This window comes from Pteropus alecto, unplaced genomic scaffold, assembly GCF_000325575.1.
Source record: "Pteropus alecto unplaced genomic scaffold, ASM32557v1 scaffold109, whole genome shotgun sequence".
In the NCBI taxonomy this organism is placed as follows: Eukaryota; Metazoa; Chordata; class Mammalia; order Chiroptera; family Pteropodidae; genus Pteropus; species Pteropus alecto.
The window spans coordinates 3380389-3390888 of NW_006494608.1; the positions used below are offsets into that span (position 1 = coordinate 3380389).

A 10500-nucleotide genomic window follows, 5' to 3' on the forward strand; every position below is an offset into this window, starting at 1 on the left:
CCTATTGAATAAGATTTTTGAGAACATTAGCATCTAATTTTCTGAATGGTAATACAATGTGCTGGCGTTTTTGGCTGTGTCAATAGACAATGTGTGGTATAGAGTTAAAACAACTTTTGGCACAGGAAAAAGGAGTCTGGACTAAGGGTCAGGAACTTTGGTTTTAGTCTCAACTGTAACTAACCAGCTGCATGACCTGTGCATGAAATTTAACCTTGGGGATTTGCTTTCCTTGTCATAAAAGAGAGATTTTGACTTTCATTTCGTAGTTTTAAAAATTCAGATTATTCTATTCCAGTCTACACAAACAAAGAAATGAAAAAGAGGGAAGTTGAATAATTTTGCCCTTGTGAATTTATATTTGATATTTGAAGAGAATTAAGCAGATATGTTGATGAGGGCTTTATTAATGTGAGCACACTTGTCCACATATATTGTGGTAAAAATTAATTATTCAAAATACATGAGAATTTGGGAGTGAAGAAGAACAGGAAAGATTGGATATTGTTTATCGATCTTTGTGCTCTGGACTGTGTGCTTTTACTGTCTGTCCTGACTCTCCCATCAATGGGAGAATTCTTCCAACCTCCTTCCTTTGATGTTCTGGAGCTTCAGCCCACACCTCCAGGTGGGAGATTCGAAACTTGGAATCCCTACTCTCTTCCTCACTTTGTAGTTACATGGCTACTTTGGAGCTGAAAACTAGAAAAACAAAGAGAAAAAAAGAATGAAAAAAAAAAAAGAAACAGGATATCCAAGAACTGTGAGACAACTAAAGGTATAACAACATACATATAATATGAGTACAAGTAGGAAGAAAAAGAAGTTTCTGAGGAAATATTCAAAGCAATAATGACTGAGGAATACACCTAAATTCATGTTAGACACCAAATCACACATCCAGAAATTTCAGAGAACACCAAAAAAATTGAACTTAGGCATACCATCTTCAAACTTCAGAAAATCAAAGATAAAGAAAAAAATATTGAAAGAAGCCAGAGAGCACCTTACTTACAGAGGAGTAATATAAGACTTACATCTGACTTCTCAAAAACCATGCAAGCAAGAACAGAGTGGAGTGAAATAATTAGTGTTGAGAAAGAAAAGAAAAAAGAAAAAAAAATACCTGGATTTCTGTACCCTGAGAAATTATTATTGAAAAGTAAAGGACAAATAAAGACTTTCTTACCAACAAAAATTGAGGGAATTTGTTGCCAGTAGACCTGTTTTTCAAGAAATGTGAAAAGAAGTTCTTCAGAAAGAAGGAAAATGACGTCGGAAATCTGTATCTGCATAAAGAAAAGAAAAGCATCAGACAAGGTGTGAGAAAAAAACTAAAACTTTTAATTTCTTATTCTTATTATTGAGTTTAAGTGTTCTTTATTTATTTTGGACAACAGTCCTTTATAATATATGTGTTTTGCAAATATTTTCTCAGTCAGTGGCTTGTCTTTTCATTCTCTTGGCAATGCATTAAGCAGAGCAGAAGTTTTTAATTTTAATGAAGTCTAGCTTACAAATTATTTTTTTCATGGATCATGCCTTTTGTGTTTCATCTAAAAGTAATCACCATCCCAAAAGCTTTTCTGCCATTATCTTCTAGTTTTATAGTTTTGCATTTTCCATCTACTCCCACTAAAGTTCTTTTTTTTAATTAAAAATTATTGGAGTGACATTGATTAATAAAATCAAATAAGTTTCAAGTGTACAATTCAACAGTATGTTATATATATACACACATATGTGTGTGTGTGTATATATATATATTGCATTGTGCGTTCACTACCCAAGTTAGATTTCTTCCACCACCAAACATTTGACCACTTTTACTCCTATCTGTGTCCCTGGTCCCAATCCGCTTTCCTCTAATAACCACTAATCTATTTTCCATGTCCATGAGTCTCTTTTTGTCATGTTTGTTTGTTGCTTTAAGTTTTATATCCCACATATGAGTAAAATCATATAATTTTCAAATTTTTCTGTCTAACTTATCTTGCTTAGCATGATTATCTCAAGATCTACCCACGTTGTCGTTAATGGCAGTATTTCATCTTTTCTTATGGCTAAGTAATATTCCATTGTATATATGTATTACAACTTCTTTATCCAATCATCTGTCATAGGACACTTCAGTAGCTTCCATGTTCTGGCCACCATGAATAATGCTACTATGAACATCGGTGTGCATATATCTTTGTGGATAAATGTTTTCAGGTTTTTGGGGGTAAATATCCAGAAGAGAGATTGCTGGGTCATATGGTTATTCAATTCTTAGTTTTATGAGGACCCTTCATACTGTTTGCCATAGTAGTTGCCCACTAGAGTTCTTAATTTTCATAAATGTTCACCCAAAGCCTCCAACAATTCCTCAATAATAGTTCAGTTTCCCCTATCCCAGTACTGGTTCCATGAGGTTCCTGCTCATGAGTTTCTGCTTCCATCAGCTATGATCCTCTCAATCCTCTTATCTATCTTCTCTATGGAATGCAGTAGTATGCCTTGTGATCTGACTTCTTTGACAGATGTAAAAAAAAGTTATCAATATTTCTTTGTTCAGATTTTTACCTGTTTGTTAGGATGAAGTGGTGACTTCCAAGATCTTTAAATGCTGGACTAGAAATAGAAAGATTGTAGTATTTTTAAACTACAATTTTAAAAAAAATCTTTTTATTTAAAGATGTTAAAGTCATCTGCCATAAAGGTGACCAATGAGAAGAACACCTAGATTAAGATCTGGGCTTTCCTCTCTATCTTTTGTCTAAAGCTGTGAGTCAGGCCCAAATACTGCATCATTCAGGTCTTCTAAAGAGACTTTGAGTGGATCAAGTTTTCTTTACCTTTTTAGATTCAAGGCATCTTTGAGTATGTTGGTTCAGGCTATGGATACACTTTGGCTAAAGAGGCTCATCTGTAGTAAACCTGTTGGACCTAGAAATTCTTGCATAGGTCATTTAGAAGATCTTCTATAGCCTTTTTGACTAATTCCAATTTTCTAGCTATATATGAACTCCATACTCACTGGTATTTCAGGGTGAGTAAAATATCACAAAATAAGTAACAGTAACTAACATTTATTGAGCAATTGTGCCACATGCTTAATCCTTTGTATGGAATATCATTTTTGTCCTCATCATAGCTTTAGGAAGGAGGTAAGTATGAGTAGCCTGTATTTTGCAGGATATGTTCAGTGCTAATTCTGTGCCAGGAATCGTGCTGGGCAAATCTTCCAAACAACCCTACCAGGGTTTGCATTAGAGTTAGCTAGTAATTTATCAGTCAAACTGAGACAAACTGAGTTGAAAAATTCACTATTAATAATTAAACCTGACAACAAGCATAAATAGAGATTCTCAAGGGCACACTGGGACATATGGTCCCTTTAGTTATCATCATTCTTTTACACAGGAGAAAACTGAGACAACAAAAGCAAAGTAGCTTTCCTGAGGCTATACCCTAATGTGTGGACTAGATTTGATTCCATGAATGTTGGACTCCAAAGTCTAGCATTTAATCACAACATGCTGAGATAGACCAGTGAATGGCATCCACAATGAATTTCTCAAGTTGTCTATCCTCAAATATCCTTCTAGTTTGTGTCATCAATCTTCCCTTTAAAAGTGAATTTCCTTGTACTTGACCATGTACTAGCATCAGTGACTTTAGAGATAAGTTAATGCGACCTTAAAGATCTATGAAAACGAGGATTACACTTTACTGGAAATGCTCACAATAGCAGATTTTTTTTTTCAAGAAAGAGAGCCTAATTACCTTTCGAAATTCCAAAAATGTCAAACTGATTACGGTGTATGCTTTTTTTATAACATCACATGCACCAAAGTTATTTTGGGATAATGAGCAATTTTAATCTTCCTTAATAAAAGCTATTCACAGGGCACTTTAGTAGGGGATCTGCATATAAGTAGTTTTACTAAACCACTTTACCCCTTCAGTGGCATTTATTCAAGAGTATGCAAATTCTTCTAAAACTGACTGTTAAATTTAGAAATCAGAAGGGCAGAGCTATGGACTTGAGTAAATTTTCTTTTTTTAAGAACTTACCTGAGAAAAAAGAAAGTAAAATTGAATTTTAAATTTCATCTATCTATGTGTTCATAAAAAGCAGAGCTGTTCTCCTGAGCTTTGGATTTAAAATTGAGTTTAAATTCAGGTTTGCAAGTTAAACTAAATTTTAAAAATATTTAAATCATTTCAGTCAATATGATGAAACATCAAAAGATATTTTTAAAAAATGCTTAAGAAATCCTATGTTAAAAAACATTTTGTTTAGCCTTTCAAGCAACAAAGAATAGGAAAATTTTATGGCAATACTATAATCATAAAAGCAAGTGTTGGAAAGCTCTCACAACTAGCACGTAAGCTCTTCTAATTATACTCCAGATATTTTTTTATTGATCATCTTATAACACTATTGGACAAAAAGTTTCATAAAAGCAAGCATAACAAAACTGTAAAGCTAAAATTGAATTTATAGATGGCTTAGTCTACTCTGCAGATGAGGAAACTGGGGTCTGGATTAGCAGAACTATTAGCTCAGGATCCCCTAGTGTTAAAGTGGGTGGACCTAAACTAATTTCCAGGTTTCCTGATTCTAGCACTTTCTCTTTCACTTGGATTAGTCCTCTCTCTTTGTTCTTCCTTGGACAGGTTTCCTGAGAGATACTGAAGATATGGTACTTCTCTTGTCAGTTCACAGTTTCTCCAGCAAGGCCCCTCACAAGGAGAGCGTTCCACAAGGAACACACTGTTCTTGGTCTCAGCCCTCCTGCTGATGTTTCTTTCCTCAGAGAACTCTCAGACTCCCTGTTTTCACTATCCATACACAATTATACTAGACCTATAATTACCTCTGCATCCTACATTTTAGACTGCTGATAGGATGAGTAAGATACTTGCTGCATGCCCAAGATGTGTCGGGAGAGGCGGGGCGGGGCTGGTAATCACCATCTCCACTTACAGCCATCATTCATGGTGACTCCAGAGAGATGTTTCTGTTCCCTCCTTTGAGTCTTTCAATAACCTTGAAGGGCATTGAGGGTCAGAAAGATTAGGGACTCTTCTGAGATCTCACAGCCAGTAAGAAGATTTGAACCACGCCTGTGGTCATCAAGTCCAACTCTCTTAATATCAGTATCAGGCTTTCTCCAACTATAATTCTTTATAAACAATTATTTTGCTCCACTTGATCCTCTCTGACTAGAAAAATTCCTTTGGTTCTTGTGGAGCAAATCTCAATTCTTACAAGTGAGAATTTCTCAACCCACCCTTTCCCCCTAGTCTCACCCCATTAATGTGGCCTCCAACTCACCATTAACCAGAAGAAAGTAAAATGGGAAAACCAATAGAGAATGGTCACATTGGTGCATATCTTTTTTTTTTTTTTTATTCCTGGTCTTTAAAATGGTGATCGCAATACTACCACAGTACAAAGCTGAGATCACATGAGATCAGCTGTGTAAACACACTTTGTTGTGTGCCTGGTACATAACTAGTACTCAGTAAGGATTTTTTTTTTTTTTAATTTTTACCATGCTTCAGAGAGAAATCCAGTCCTATGCCTTACATATTAGGGGAAAAAAATAGCAAATCCCCCCTCCAATTTATTTAAATGAATATCAACACTCATTATTTTAAGATTTATAGAATGCATTTTGATATTCTTTGAGAGAGGACTAAAACAAAGAAATACAGGAAAACAAACTGTTAGGTCTGTTTAGTTCTTTAATTTTTAATATAATATTATTTATTGCTTTAAAAAGCAAGCATGCTTATTACAGAAAAATTTAGAAAAATCAGGGAAAAAAACATAATCTCAACCTTCAAAGACGAAAGACTACTGACAACTTGTATGCTCATTCTCGATTGTTTTCTATCTATAGTTTATTAACAGGGTTGCGATTCTCAGCAGTACAAGTTAACACACTGTGCCACTTCCAGGAAGTACTAGTCACATAAATTCTGCAATTGGCACTCTCTGGAGTTGTGCAATATACCTGACTACATTTCATAAATAATGTATATCTGTTAACATGTGCATTTTTTTCTTTTCTCATAATTGCAAAAACCGCCCATATGATAGTGCATTTTATTTAATATGATGTTGTGAGTACTTTACATGTTATAAGAATTGCTTCAAAAACATTTTTTCAGAGAAAAAATATTCCTTTAAGTTGCTGTGTGATTTACTTAACCATTACATAATTTTTAAAACTTTAACATGTTTCCAAATTTCTCTGTAAGTAATAATATTGTGATGAATATTTTTGTGTAGAAAGCTTTCCCATATATTTTGGAATTTCTTCAGTACACATTATTGTGGTTAAAGAACAAAACTCTTATATGTGTTATAAGACATGTTACCAAACTGCTTTTCAAAAGTGTGTCTATTTAACCTATGGCCATGTCACCCTGAACAAGCCCGATCCCATCTGATCTCGGAAGCTAAGCAGAGTCGGAACTAGTTAGTACTTGAATGGGAGACTACCTAGGAAGACTAGGTGCTGTAGGCGTAAAAAATGTAAAAAAATAAGGTATTGTAAGCTGACAAGGTCTTTGTAATCTGTGAGGTCAACCAAGGGTTGCCTCGCTTAAAAAAAAAAAAAAAAAAAAGAATGTATCTATTTATATTTCTTCTTCCAAAGAGGTATGGACACTTCACATTAGTAAATCCCAATGTTTTCTTAAAGTCGACAGTTACTTTAGCTTTTACATAATATTGTAAAACAAATATGGCTTGTCACCCCAGCACACAGAAGGAAATCCTCCAAGAAAAATAGTACTAGGCATAGTACACCTGGCTTGGAGTAAAAACTCAAAGGATTAAAAAATTTTGGTAAAGAGAATACAATTCTCTGAGCCAACTTTCCTCCTGTATTTGAAGGTCCTTCATTTGTAGATACAAAGAGAAAAATAAATGAATAGTGTATTTTTTCCCCCAATGTCAGTATTATTATGGCTTATTGACAAAGACAGGCCTGCCTGTATTCGAGAGTTTTCTATGCTCTTTTGGGGTTTGGGGACAAATTCTAGGAGAGGCTATAATAGTAGGCAGAAGACTGTATACAGTTTACACATTTGCTACTCAAAGTGTGTTCTGGGAACCAGAAGCAGAGGCATCACCAAGAAGCTGGTTAGAAGCACAAAATCTCAGGGTCTGGCCACACATATAGAATAAGAATCTGCATATTAGCAAGATCTTCAGGTGATTGAGAAATGCTTGTTTGTGTGTCCACAGGGAATTAAACCCAAATTGAGGAGCCAAAAAAATATATGTTGGGAATGACCTGGAATGTTCAAGTTCTCACTTTGCTCTGGGTCAGGTGCCCCTCCAAGCTAATCCCATAGAGCAGGGGTTCCCAATCCCTGGGCCATGGACCGGTACTGGTACCGGTACTGGTACCGGTCCATGGCCTGTTAAGAACCGTGCTGCACAGCAGGAGGTGAGCGGCAAGTGAGCAAAGCTTTATCTGTGTTTGCAGCCGCTCCCCAGCATTAGCATTGCTGCCTCAGCTCCATCTCAGATCATCAGGCATTAGATTCTCAAAGGAGCACTGGTCCCTGGTTCCAAAATAAGATTGGGGACCGCTGCCCAACCAGTGCCCTCACCACATTCTGTTAGAATTGTTTTCTTATTTGTATTTTTACTTGTCTTATACTCAATAAATTTTGAAGGGTGTTGCTAAATAAGAGTGCTATAAACTAAATACTCTTTCTGCAGATAAATGAACTACATTTTTTTCTTTATTTATAAAGGCTACTTGGGGAGAAAGTACAGTGAAAATTTGGGAGGTAAATCTCTTTATAGAATGAATATTTGCTTCTCCAACTAAAACAGATCTGCTTTCAGACTCCCTCCTCTTTGGTAACAGCATAGTTAAATCTCAGGCTTAACACTAGCAAAATCTACTTTTGTTAATATTCTATTTCATATTTTAATGTCTTATTTGACAAGTGTAGTTGAGTTACTGGCAAGCATCTAATTTATATCAAATCTAATATTTTTCTAGAGTGGAAGTTTTCCCTGTGTGATCTCAGTCCTAAGGTAATTTTTTTCTCTCTCTTTCAGAGGAAGATGAATTGTGAAAGCAAAGTTGAATAACATATGTTAAAAGTTGTTGTAAGAGGCAAAGACAACACACTTATTTAAAAACACTTGAAAATATACATATTATCTCAGAGATAACTTTGAAATAGCCAAAAATCAACTAAACATTAAATGTTAAAGAAAAGTCTCAAGCGTTATTTATATTTTAACCAAAAGCAAATTTTCCGAGTAATTTGAGAGGGGGGAAAAATGAAATGGAAGCTTTTGCAGCAGAATATTTTTGCTCAGACCCAGTTCAAATTTGTCACTTCATTTAATTCTATTACTATTTCTATAATGCTGAAACCTCAGAAACACAGATACTTCTTTTTTCTGGGTACCTCAGAAAAAAGTGGTGGCAGTAGGCAGCAGCACTGTTAAAATGTAAGATGAAGCATTTCAGGACCCATGGAAGGCAACTGGTGTTAACTAAACATCTACTAATTGCTAGCAATGCGTAGATATAGCACAAGCATTGCCATATCAGAACTCTCAATACTGTGTATTGCTGTCACCATTTTCAAAGGTCAAAGGATTGATGATTGGAGAAGTAAGTTGCCATAAACTTACCCATTTTAAGGTGGAGAATCTACAATTTAAAAAAAAAAAAAAAAGATGCATTTGCTTGATCTCAAGCTTATATTTCTGTGCCATAATGGAGCAAAAATAATATCATTTCTAACATCAATGTCTTTGGTGTTTCTGTTGGTAACTTGAGAATTAAAAAAAAAAAAGGTGTATTTATTGTATTTGGATAGGAATAAATACTATAGCAGGAGATTCATCCTGCTATATGAAAAACCCTTAGGCTCAAAGAGATCAGCCAACATTCACAGACTGCCAGGGACTCCAGAAAGCCTTCTGCTTCACCTTAGCTTAACCAAAGTAGTGTTATTTATGATTTTATTTTTCATTGTGTTAGGTTTACCTTTCTAAAGGATTTGTTTATTTTGAGGAAGTGTCCTATAAACTTTAGCTTCTATCTGTTCTCTGAAGTGGATGATTACAAGTATTCGATGACCATGTTCAAGTTGCCTAAACCCTCTCCTGAAGGATGACTTATTTAGCTATTGTGGCTAATGATCTGGGGACAAGAGGATACTGGAATTCCTAAGGAGTTGCTACACAAGTATTGAGGAGCTATTATTTCATTTGTCAGTGACTAGGAATTTGGCCCTCAGTAAGTAACATCTATTTAGACCTTTACAAAGTCTTGCTGGTATTAAGGCATGCTTGATTTACAGCCTTACAGATTTGAGGTTATGCTAGGAAATCTTTCCATTGCCAAGATAATCCTCCCCAAGGACTGTTACCAGTTAGGAAATATTTGTTTTCAAGCCTTTAGAACCTACTTGAATCTAACAAAATAAACATGTACTTGGTCAACTAGGAATTGGTTCTGCTACCTTTTTTAGAGTCATCAAAACCCCATTTCCAAAGTTTGGTTATCTAACAAGTCCTCCAAACAAGGTCAATGTTTTGCTTCTTTTGCTTTAATTTAAACTGAAGTTGTGCTCACATAAAATTTACTTGACTTTAGACCAGGTTGTTGCATAAATGTATTTTAAATCCCATAAGGTACACCCTCCTCACTTCTGAACAGTCTCACATAGGCAAGCCTATTCCAGAGAATGAGGTCAGTCTGTACCTACACTACAAATGGACAAATCCAAACTGAGGTTAGATTCAATAACTGGAGCTCAGGAATGTGCCTCAAAAACTCAGAGATTAGTGAAAAGTCAGTCTTAATTTTATAAACACTTTTACTAGGGTCTACACTTTGTTGACAATTAGTAGGTACTCACCTATTACAGGTTAATCATTCATAACATTTTTGATAAAATGAATGATTAACCTTGGCCAAATTATTTACCTTGTCTAAGCCCTGGTTTCATCATTGATAAAAGAAGGATAACAATTGTAGTTCTTCATAAGTTTATTATCATGATTAAATGAAGCCATCTGCTTAAATTGCTTAGCTCAGTGCCTAGAACAAAGTAAGCATCTGAAAGATGTCAACTTCTACCTTCCTCTTTAAAACTTCTGGTCATGATAAGTATTTTGTTGTTTTTGTTTCACTTCAGTAAAGTTAACATTATTTTCAGTTTTTCCCCAGGACTGTGATTCAGTTCAGCAACGTGGCTGAGTGTCAGAGTCACCTAGGGGACTCTTCAAAATATACATCTCTGCCATAGCCCTCCTGACTCAGTTCGAGTTCTGCACAAGGGCCTGAGAATCTGGGTTTTTACAATTCCTTGGGTGATTCTACTGATTATTGGGGGAATGGGGGAGAGAATGACTTCTCTACAAGGTAGGAAGTGCTTACTCCACACTGTTTTCTCAATACAGTCAGAAATTTAGGCAGGAACAAGGGCAAATAAGCTTAAGCACCACCTTTC

The 10500-nt window shown here is 35.3% G+C and overlaps 1 pseudogene; it reads left to right on the forward strand.

Annotated features, from left to right (window-relative positions):
• Positions 1 to 6408: 6408 nt before the first annotated feature.
• On the forward strand, positions 6409 to 6527 carry LOC112473626 (annotated as a pseudogene).
• The last annotated feature ends 3973 nt before the right edge of the window (positions 6528 to 10500 follow it).